The following is a 12,199-nucleotide window of genomic DNA, read 5'->3' on the forward strand; positions in this document are numbered from 1 at the left end:
ACGTATTTTTTTATAAAAGTCATATTATTTGAATCAACAGTGACGACGTGATCATCGAATTATTTTCTAGTCATTTTTGTTAAACAATAAAAAGTGCTGCTGTGCTTTTATAGGAATTATAAAGTGAAGATGCCATTTTATGCTTTTTCGCTTATATCCACAAATCGGTACTTGTTTTTTAATAACATAAGTATATCTAATATACTCTTGATTCTTGTACAGTCTACATCAGAAATTTTTCAACTTGTAATGTAATTTCCATCTTAATAAAAGTCATCGTAAAAATCAATGTTCTTTCAATTGCCGATGAGAAAATAGGGTCATTCGATTTGAGAAAATTGAGCTATAGCAGTTTTTAGATCATCATTTTCTAAAAATCATACTACATAGTAGTGTAAGTAGAGAGTCTCTAGAACCATCCCCCACTACTAATTTATAAATGTCTTAATACGCATGAGTGACCATTTTGTCCATTAAGATAAACAGATATACCTACGGTAGAAAGAAGCATAGCAGTTAGTAAAAAACAGGTAATAAACAGTTTTTTTTAACAAAAGACATTTATAAAGTTCTCGTTGGATATGGTCCCTGAAGTCCACTATTTACATTTTTGATATTTTAAAAAAAAAACTGTCTATACAGAGTGCGCCAGAACTCACGCCCCAGAAAAAAATGCCATATAAGGTAACTAGGCACATAAAGGAAATGTTAAAAAAATTCCATTTATAGTTATGAGAGTTTAAATTTTGCACTTTGACTCTATTTATTTCTGTTCTAAAAATAATTTTCCAAGTTTTTTTGCTAAAGACCATTAGAAGAGAAAAGCTATATCCTAAATTGTAACTCTGTTTAATGTTATTTGTAGCTTTCATTAGCAAAATTTTAGTCAGTTTACTAAATAATTATCTGGAGAGCGACTTCTGACACACCTGAATAATAATGCAATATTTGCTAGCGGATATCTCGAGACTATTTTAGAAACAAAAAAATCAAAAAAAGCGCCATGTAATTTTTTTTATGAATTGTGACTTTCGTACTTAACCACTTTTTTGTAACACACCTCACTTTCGAGGTATTCGCGAATAACCCAGCACCTTTTTGATCTTGTTCTCTTCGATATATCGGAGATTTTAGTATGTTTACCTCGTAACAGTCTAAACACATCTCACGATGCATTCTACAACACCTTTTTGACCATTTATTGATTAGACTACATTACAGAAGTGCTGAAACTAGTTCCTTCTGGCATTTTAGACCCAGTTAGGTCTAAAAAAAAGTAACAATTTTGAACACATATGAATTAAGAATAAATTTACAAGTTTCATTATAATCTGAAATATGTAATACGTGAACTAAAAACGACTGTAAAAACGATTGATTTCAAAGGACTTTTGTTTCGCAAATTTACCTATAATTCAAACTTTTTTAATTTTCCTATTTGATACACAATAAAAAATTGATGAATCTAAACATACACTATCCTAGTGTTATCAATTGTAGTTAAATAAAAGTAAAACTACACTAAAAATCTGTCAGTGTTTATCAACTCCCAATTACTCTGTACATTTAGCGTCAAACGTTTTCAGTCGTTTTCAGAACTATTAAGTGTAAATCACTCTGGATAGAGTTAATTTACAGTAGAATTACAGCGAACTTCTATAATGCGCATGCTTAAGAATAATGCAATTGCACATGTTGGCACAAACGTCCGGTCCATAGGTGTAATACGTGTGTTACTGTTCTTTTTTTTTTGTTGAAGTAAGTATATATTGTTAATTGTTTTTTATGTATTTTCTGGACAGGTAATACATATTTTCAGGTAAGCAAATATACCTACAAAAATTCAAAATGATTCAACCGTATCTCAATATAAATGGTTCAAACATGGATACCTTTACAAAAAAATATGTTCATATGTGTAGGAAAAGATTATTACCTAAACTCTCAGCTTCCACAGTTTGATGAAATAATATGCCTATATGTTCAATAAATAGTGATACCTCGGAAAAGCAGATATTTTTTGTAACGAAAAAATCGAAAGACTAAATTTTTATAAGTTAAGAGATACAGATATTAGTCCAACTTTTGACATTATAGAATTTAGTTTTCTTTTATATAAGGAACCATATAATATATCACAGTCATTTTCCTCTAGTGTATAGTTTTTTGTTTCGAAATACAAATTTAATTTTTGTAGTATGTAAATTCGTTTAAGGTATTTCTATTTTACTTCTATGATATCGGTCATAAAAATAAACAATTTATTTGAAAAACTGAATAGAGTTTTATTTAAATTTACTAACAACCTACAGGGTGTCCCAGAAAAAGTGTAGGAGCTGTTAACCACATTTTCTGCTACGTTAGCTAATACTAATATTGAAAGAAAAAATGTTTAGGGTTCAAAAACGTTTGAGTTATAAAGGCTTGAAATTGACCAATTATGAAAGCCTCGGTGATACCTTGCTGCTACCTATTTTTTGATCGCTAGGAAACAGAAGAAGAATAGGGTGATGCAAAGCCATGAATATTTATCTGGTCTACTGTAAATTAGTAACGTCATTCATGGCATTTGACAAGTCAATTTCAATTCAAAATTTCGTCTCTAAAAGGAAAGCGTGTATGCTACGAGTGGCTACGAAGTATGCAAATACTTCAAGCAACACATTTAAAAGTAATGCAATATGTTGGAAAGTTTGGACACAACTTCTGCAAAGTGGCTTTAATAACTATTGAAAATTGAAACGAAAGAGGGTAAAGAAGTAGGTTTGCATCTTGGAGAAGAATCTTATGAAACTATTTGAGTTCTTTATTTGACCTAATGGCCCTTGCAATGTAGTACCTATAGTGTACTTATTATGTCTTAATGACACGATGGTATAGTTTTCCCAGTTTGGTAAGGTTATGGCCCCCAATAGAAATTACAATGAGAAGATTACTTCCGAAGTTACATCACAACAACTCTAATTGTAACAATGTTATGTGGAAGCAATGAGCAATGAGAACGAATTTAGTGTCTTTTGAGCAAATAAACTAACAATATTTTTTAACATAAGCAACCAAGAACTTTTTATTAATAACTCGAATAAATAAAATAAAACCAACAGAACAATAAATAAACGTTAAAGAAGTTGTTCAAAATGACCACCATGCATTTCTATACAAAGATTGGCTCTTCTAATTAAACTCCTTCTTGTATTTTGTAACATTTCTGGTGTAATCGTGGCTATAGCCTCTACTATCTTCCCGTCAAGTTCTTCTAAAGTTGCGATTGGCTCGGAATAAATGTAATTTTGCATATGACCCCATAAAAAGAAATCAAGAGGCGTTAAGTCCGGAGATCTCGCTGGCCAATGAATAGGGGCTCCTCGTCCTATCCATTGATTGGGGTACATGTGATGTAAAATATCTCTCACATTTCTTGCAAAATGTGCCGGAGCACCATCGTGTTGGAACCACTGTGGCAAATGTTGAAGGGGGACATTATCTAGCAGATCTTCTAAATTATGTAATAGTAATTCAGCATAATTTTCCGCATTAAGTATACGTGGCAGTTCCACAGGTCCTATCTAGAAATCAATTTATTTTACCATAATGTAAATGATATTCTTACAACTTATCCTTACTATACGATCTCCTAAGATGCCAGCCCATAAATTTATGCTAAACCTATGTTGAAAAGCCCTTGGCCTCGTAGCATTAGGGTTTTCCCCAGCCCACACATGATAGTTACGACTGTTGAAAACTCCATTGCGCGTAAAACATGATTCGTCAGTAAAAATTACTCTGTCTAAAAAGTTTGCGTTGTCAGCATGTTGACGCAATAACCACTGGCAAAATTCCACTCGTGCAGGATAATCTTGTGGTTGCAAGTGTTGTACCTGTGTATAATGATATGGGTGTTGATGGTTTTCCTTCAGTACCCTTTGCACTAAACTTTTGGATACGCCATAAAGTCTCGAAATCGTGCGAATACTGGTTGTGGGTTCTTGTAAAAAAGCATCTAGCACCATTTCTTCCACTTCAGGTGTTCTTGCTGTACGTGGCACGCCAACAAGACCTTTTTTTTGCGGCATTAGAGACCCAGTTGTTCCAGCACGTGCGATCAAACGCAGAAATGCATTTGACGAAGGGTGATTTCGTTGGGGAAATCGTATGGCATACTGTCTCGTTGCCTCATTGGCATTTCTATTGCATTCGCCGTACATAATTACCATTTCAAGGTATTCATTAGGAGCAAACATTTTCACCAACACTATTTAGACCACGAGAATGAAAAAAATAACGGACAAATACAAGTGACGTTTCTCGTGACAATTTATGTGACACTGACCCTTAACTAGTTGACCAGATATTTTTTCAAAAAAAAAACAAACTTTTAATTTTTGCATTTAACTTGGCAACGTAACTTATACCTAAGAAATTAATTAGAAAATCCTTCACGATTGGCCAATTTAAAATGTTAATCATTTAAATTCTATTTGAGATCGAAATTATTTTCTTTCAAATACGCCATTATACTTCGCAGAAGAATCTGCAATCCTCGGCTCCTACACTTTTTCTGGGACACCCTGTATATAGAGTTTGAAAACTCTATGTAGAGTTATGTACATTTAAATTTCCCACCAAAACAGTAGTGCTCTTTACAGAGTTTATAAAGCACTATATAGATTTGCTTCACTCTAAAGTATAGACCTAAGATTTATTACATGGTTAATAAACGCACTAAATAGTGTGATTTTGCTCTATTTCTGACATCTCTAGAGATCAAAATTACTCTACTGTAGATTATTATGACTCTGATTTTTAATACTAAATGTAGAGTAAAAAAATACTCTAAATAGATGGACCTGTATAAACTATAAACTATTTACACTACTTTTTTTACTGTGTAGTCAATAAAAAATGTGTTAAAAGGTAAGTATTATAATGATTAACAAAACATTTTTTATTAATTTGAATCGTTTTTCTTCTTTTCTAGTATTTAAGTAGGTACTTAAATTAAATCAGATAAGAAAAAAATATTTTTTTGAAACTTCTGCTTGTAACAATTCATTTAGCAAGCTAATTTACATCATGTAAAACTGACGACTGATGACAGCAATGAATGACAAAAATTGTCAATTTTTGACACGGTTAACTATTTGTCAAGTATGAATTTATAAAACTTCATGAAGTGAAGTCAAGTTGATAGAGTAAGAATAGGTTACTTGTCATAATATTTTACCCTCCCTGTTTAAATTCTGTAAAAATCTATAAAAAAAAACACTAATAAAGTGACGTTTATTTTACTGCAATTGTCCCGTTTTTTTATGAAACCAACTGTAAATAAATAATAATATTCATTTAGTAAGGTTTCTGTGAGAATGTCTTATGAATGAAGATGGAATAACGCGAAGACAGACCGTCCGTTTTTCCAGTGTCGGTGGGGACATCCATCAGCGTTGAACCAAGAATAGGGGCGCGTCGTCCCAACACACTAATTGTTCGGGAATTAACCCGAAGCAAACAAATTAATCGCGGCTTTTAGGTCCCGTTATAAAAATGTGACGGGGTAAGCCTTGCTATTACAAAGGGGAAAAGCTTGAAGATGGGGAGAAGAAGACATGAGGGTCAATATGGTACAATATCGCGGGCGGTCGAGGCTGTAAACTTAATCCGGCCCAGATGGCGACCCTGCACTTTTAAATCGTTTTAAAAGTTATTCAATATAAAAAGAAGTTTGCCGCAGATTTAATAGGAATTTGTTCATCAATTCACGGAGCTAGTGTAATATGCTCGGCTCCCTCTTTTATTGGTTCTCCAGATAAGATGAAGACTTTGTAATCGACTCGAAATATCGCTAGAATATTAGAAAGTTTCCGCTTCTTCAACTTAAAGACGTCCGCTCAAGGCCCACTCAATTTCCATTAATTCTCCTGCAAGGATATAAATTTCTGACCGGTTTCGGGACCGCAGCCAGGAAACGACAAAAATAAAATTAACTTGAATGCAACGTCAACGACTAATTGGCGTGATTTTTCAAATTTATCATAATAAAGACATTAAAATTATATATTGTTTACATAACTATCCTAAAGGATATAAAAACATCAAAAGGAAGCATTTGTCAATGTGCTAATTATAAATTATCAAAGAAGCGCAGCGCTTGTACGCCTTTTGAAACGAACCAATAAAATTTCTCATTAAACATTTCTTGTATACAAGTAATGCAGATGTTTGAAACATCGAAACACATAATAATTTCCTTGCGTCTTTTTACAAAATATCAATTGAAAGTCACAAATAAAAATTATAAATTAAATGAAACCGATAAACCACAACCGAAATTTATGAGCTTATCCTAATTAGAAATTAGTTTTTTAATTAAAATGTGTCAATAATTCAAATTTAATAACACTATCATTGACAGTGTGAAAATTTACATGCACTTTATGTTCAGCTTTTTGCAGAATTAAACTAATTTAAAACATCAATTACACACTAAATTAAATAGCCTGTTTTTCTTTATTAATATTTTACAATTAAAAAATTTAAATATCGTTTTATTATCTCTGCAATATACTGCAGCCATGAATCATTAGTTCAAATGATAGAAATTTAGAAATATCTTTGAATACATTAGCCATAACTACAATTTAGCTATTATTTATTTTTATGTAAAAAACTCGTAAAAACCCTGATACGTGCTGCTTTATTACGGTAGTTAACTTTAACCACTTAAACACAATTGTGTTTATCCTCCACTTTTGGTCCGATTGCATGCAATGTGCTTAACATATGTCGCAACGATCATCCTTTCTTACCTGCTATTACAATATTGCTAGGGGGACTCCCCGACTAGCATTGCATTACTTTCAATTTAACCAAGCTTGTTTACCCTCTCCACAGAGAATTGCAATTAAATATCGACAATATGTCACTTTCGTAAAAAAACACACACTTATTTTTCCCTAGGTGAAGCTTTAATCTGCTGTTATTAATAAACATTTTTCAGTTAATTCCGAGTCATTTAATATCCAAGAGGTTACGAGTTTCGTGTCCTTTTCAAAATTCTATAAATTAAGCGATGAAGATTTATGAAGATTTTATTCCCATTTCACGAATTAATTACAAACCCCATTGACCATTTTATCTCTCAAATAATTAAAAAAATATTTATGGAACAAGACGTATTAATCAAGAGCTTTGTTATTTATGGAATTAACTTCATTACCAAAGCTGCGTGTTTAATTTCACTTACACTTGTAATTTCATAAGCGACTTAAGTAACATAATTAACACATTACGACAAAAAGTAATTAACAATTTTCATTCAGAAGTACCTAATTATCCACAATAAAGAATAATTATTTTTACAAGAATACTTGGCTTTTTAGTATTATTTTATTCATTTTTTAAGTACATATTACACTAGTTGAATAAATTTCTATAAATTTCTGTTGCAAAGATTCTTGTAAACAAATAACTTGGTTTTCAGTAATAAACGAACAAGCTTAGACTAATGTTATTGTTTAAAGTTGGAATTTATTTACAGAATTATAATGTTAATTATTCATGGGTTTATGCTCGAATTTACTAAAGTTTATATAGTTCTTTTGACGACTAATAAAAATTTTGTTTAGGTAAATGCGCTAATGGATGTGCAAATCTTTTTCAGCCAAGTAATAAAAACAACTGAAAAGTATGTTACACTAACTTTAATAAATACAATGGTAACTGTTATTTTAAAGTTACTTTTTCGTATTCTTCCAATTGCAAAAACTCTTAATTAAATTGCGGGTTTTGAAGGCCTATACTAGGTGAATGAAGTTATACCCGTACCCCCAAAACACCTGATTTTAATTAAAGTAAAATTGTAGAAAAAAATTATAGGTATTTATTTTTCAATAAAATGGCATTTTGTTCATTTATTAAATTGGCTGGTCGGTTTTTTCACTTCTGCTTAATTAATTTAATTTGTTTGCAAATTTTCAACAATCTAAACATTTTACTTTATTAAACAAATCAACTTTAATTTATTTCATAGTTATGAGACACCGTATTTTAAAATTCAATATGAACCAAAACCATACAGAGAACAGAATCTTTATGTACTTATGTACCAGGTGATCCACGTTTTATTCGCACCCTCTTCTAAATTAACCTAAAGTTATAAAGAAATTCGTAGGTGATTTTTTCAAATAAAAGAAAATTTTATCCAACTTTCAGTTTGTTTAATAATAATTATTATATTACTTTTGCATTTCTTAATTTCTAGGAAAAGTATGGTTTATTTTCAAATAGTTTTTTCATATTATTGAAGCATGTATTTTTTATAAATTAGTGAAACCGTTAAATTCTTCCAGTGGTTTGATTTTATTAAAATTCTAACAATTTCGTTCAATTAAAATTTTGCAGATTGATTTTGTTACGCATTGTGATATAATAATAATAATTAAACAAGAAAATTGATGGAACGAAACTTGTATTTTGTAGTAAGCATAGATATCAGTTTAGTGCATAGTATATTAAAAAAAACAAGTTTCATAAGACCAGTCTTGAAGCACGAATTCAAGTTTAAAAACGAGTGGCGTAGCCAGAAGTTATTTTAACAAATGAGTGCTTCAAGATCTTATAAAACGAGTTTTTTTTATGTAAGTAGGTACTATTTTTTGTAATTTGCCCTCTTTATGTCGTTTTTAAACAAAAAAAAATACTTTAGTTGATTTAGGGATTGTTGTAACGTTTAATAATTTCTTAAATTTAAAAATCATCTAGTTGCCTTTTGACTATTAAGACATTACACATGATGATATCTCGTTTTTTAATATGTCTATTAGAAAATCAAAATACCGGGTGTTATGTAAATAGATCAAAATCTCTTAAGAAATTCTTCCTTCAAGCAAGAAAATAAAAATATTAATTTGTAAAAATAATTAAATCAAAGTTAGCTCTAACAGATTTATTGATAACAAATATTTATCTCGATTTTGAACCAAATCAGCCACTTGTACCTTAATGTTAATCTTGTAAATCTAGTTTAAATTTTTTTCAGATATCGAATTTGTTTATTAGAATTTACATTAGAATTTTGTCTCTTCCTTACTCTGTTTTCTTTCGTAAATTCTAAATCCGCAGAAATAAGACCAACGATTGTTGAGATCTAACACCTTATATCTTACAGCGGCAAAACCATTTCCTCACAAATCAGCAACAAATCTGCTTATTTTTAAGTAAGTAATTCATTCACTGACGCTATCGCCACTGCTTTGACACTGACAAGAAATAGTACTTTACAAACGAGGTGGTAAACATGGCATTACCCCGAGTGCTTATGTACACGATTGAGAGGCGCCACACAATCACATTATTTTCAGTCAAAAATTTCAGAAAAATAAAATTCTAACAAAGTTAAGGTCCAAACGTGGTAGGCCATCCAAACTGCGTTTGATTTTTGACATTTAAGAAATGTCACAGAAAATATTGAAATACTGTGTGATTCTGATATTAAATTGTTGAAATGAAGTAGTGCGCTCCTCCAGAAGTAAGAAATACTGCTACAGAAGCAATTGAATACTAATTTAGCAAAATATTATGCGTAACTTGACAATTTGAAAGAAAAAATTCCCGGTATTTTTGTAATTTTAATGTTGGCAATCCTGCATATTACCGCCCAAGAAAAGTAATATTATTACTTTTCATGAGATATAATAACCTTTAAAAGGTTACATTGGTTATTGTAAATAAAAAAAAAAATGATTACATTGTTTTTGGTTACAAAATACTAGTTGGTATTTTGTCATCATCATCTTAGGCAAATTCTAAAAAATTTCTCTGATTGGGTAATTTGAAAGACCTTTTTCTTTTGAACAAAATACAATAAAACAAAAAGTATTGAAAAATATTAATATTCATACACGTAGGAATCATCACCCAAGAGATTTTGATCTATTTACATAGGCAAATTACAAATACATTTTTTAATTTTAGTTTAGAAAAGAAAGAAAGAGGTGTTTTGAAAGGTGCGGATTCACCTGGTACAGAGTGTCTCAGCTTAAATTCTTTTAGCTTAACTTACTTTATCTTAATAGTACCTTAATAACAAATTCATGCAAAATTTACAGCTTGAAAAAAGTCGTCGAGTCTAATAGAACGATTATGCAAATGGCAATAAATTTTGTCGTATTATCAAAGTGTAATTGTGACCGCATCCGCGTCGAATCAATTTCGATGCGTCCATAGGGCCTTCCACTATCAGAGGCGTCGCTAATAAGCTCCCCGTTTGGCACGTGTCATCAGTAACTGCAAGGGCGTGTTTATCTAAATTTCACATGCTCATCCCTATTTTATTCCGGGTTGTTCGGAAGGGTAACTCAATCGCCGCTTTGTCGCACAATTTACCAACAAAGTCACATGCAAGAGATAATTTCGTCTGGTTCGAGTGGCCGTTTGAAGTGGTTAAACAGACACCGCTCATGCCACATCCGCAGCTTTTAACCTGTTATCTCGCAACGACTATTAAAAGATACTAAAGAAGCTTCCTAACTTCAAAGACATATACTGTTTATCATATGCTATTAGCTACCATCACATACCTTGCATAAGCTCAACACGACTTTATTCTCTGCGACGCTGCTGAGCATAAAACTTTCGACAGAATTACATTTTTCTGAATTGAAATATGTTCATTATAACTCCGATTTATATAATTACATCCCGCGATAATCTAAATTACAATAAGCGCTTCCCGTTGTCCAGACAGAGCTGTATTTTACATTATCTTGTGTTTTTTTGAAATCAGACTGAAATGGAAGGGTATAATAAACTCTAACACTATCTGCTTCCTGAAATTAAAAATAATATCATGTTTCATCGCCCATGCCCAATAAAAACCAGCCATTGTTTCCGAATGTGGAACGCCCAATTTTCAACCATGAAAAAATTACAAACTACAACCAGCTTCGGCATATTTGATGACCAAGATTACTAATAATTGTTTTTCCAATTTCTAACTTTGAGCTAATTAATACACACTAAAAACTTGATGATTTTAAGCTTTATTTAATTTTTTTAATGTTTTAAACCTTAATTATTATTTTTAAAAATTGAAGTTTATCAAATTTTAAAATACGATGGTTTTTGAATTAAACCACATTACAAAAATGAACTTACACGTTTATTAGGACAGAAACAAATAAAAATATAATTTCATCTTCTACCGCTAATATTTAATCTAAAAATGATTGTTTATTAATTACAACTAAGTTAAAAATTGTTTACAAAAATCTTTTCAACAGCACATCATTTAATTAAAATTAAGAAATACGTACAGTGTCTTCGGATAGGTAAAACGACTCTTGTAAATAATAAAAAAAATTCGATTTAAATTTATATTTTTCAGGGTTCAGCTCTGCTTGATTAAAGACTAATTTTTAACATATTTTTAGTTTTGAAAAATTAAGTATGCCTTGAAATATTCAAAAAACCAATCTTTTTGTAGAGTAAAATGCCTTTTGTGTGGCAAATACGACAAAAAGTTATTAGGAATAGTTATTTAGAGTTCCAAATTTCAAAATCATAGGCCAACTTTAATTTTTCATTTTTCTATGTTTATTATTTTGCAAATCAAAGAATTTTATTATATTATATTATATTATGAATAAAATATATTTACAATTAGATTATTAGTACTAAATAACTTTTTGAGGTATCTGTTAATAAAAAGCAATTATCTTGGAAAAAAATGGTTATTCATAGTAGGCCGATGATTTTGAAATTTGGTATAAGAACCTACATGTTGATTCTATACAACTTTTTTAAATAACTTTTTGTCATATTTGCTACATAAAAAACATAGTTTTTTGAAAATTTCTAAGGAACACTTAATTTTTCAAAACTAAAATTATGTTAACCAAGCAGGGCTGAACACCAAAAAATAAAAATTTAAATCGAGGATTTTGTATCTTTTACGAAAGTCGACTCTTGTAAAAAATAAACGAAAAGAGAAATAAACTATCGTTTCACCTATCCGGGAACACACAATTTTTTTTTCTCGGTGTAGAGATAATTTTAGAAATAAACTTTCTACTTAGCATCATAATAATATTCAAATAAAAGTAGGTATTCAAAAATCAATAAAACAATACACAAAAGTAAATTAAAAGAAATGTTGTTATTTTAAATCCATAATTAGTGAAATTAATAATAAAAAATAAAAATT

Source organism: Tribolium madens, unplaced genomic scaffold (assembly GCF_015345945.1).
Source record: "Tribolium madens isolate multiple individuals breed KSU strain unplaced genomic scaffold, Tmad_KSU_1.1 Scaffold_96;HRSCAF=242;Tcas5.2_LG5, whole genome shotgun sequence".
In the NCBI taxonomy this organism is placed as follows: Eukaryota; Metazoa; Arthropoda; class Insecta; order Coleoptera; family Tenebrionidae; genus Tribolium; species Tribolium madens.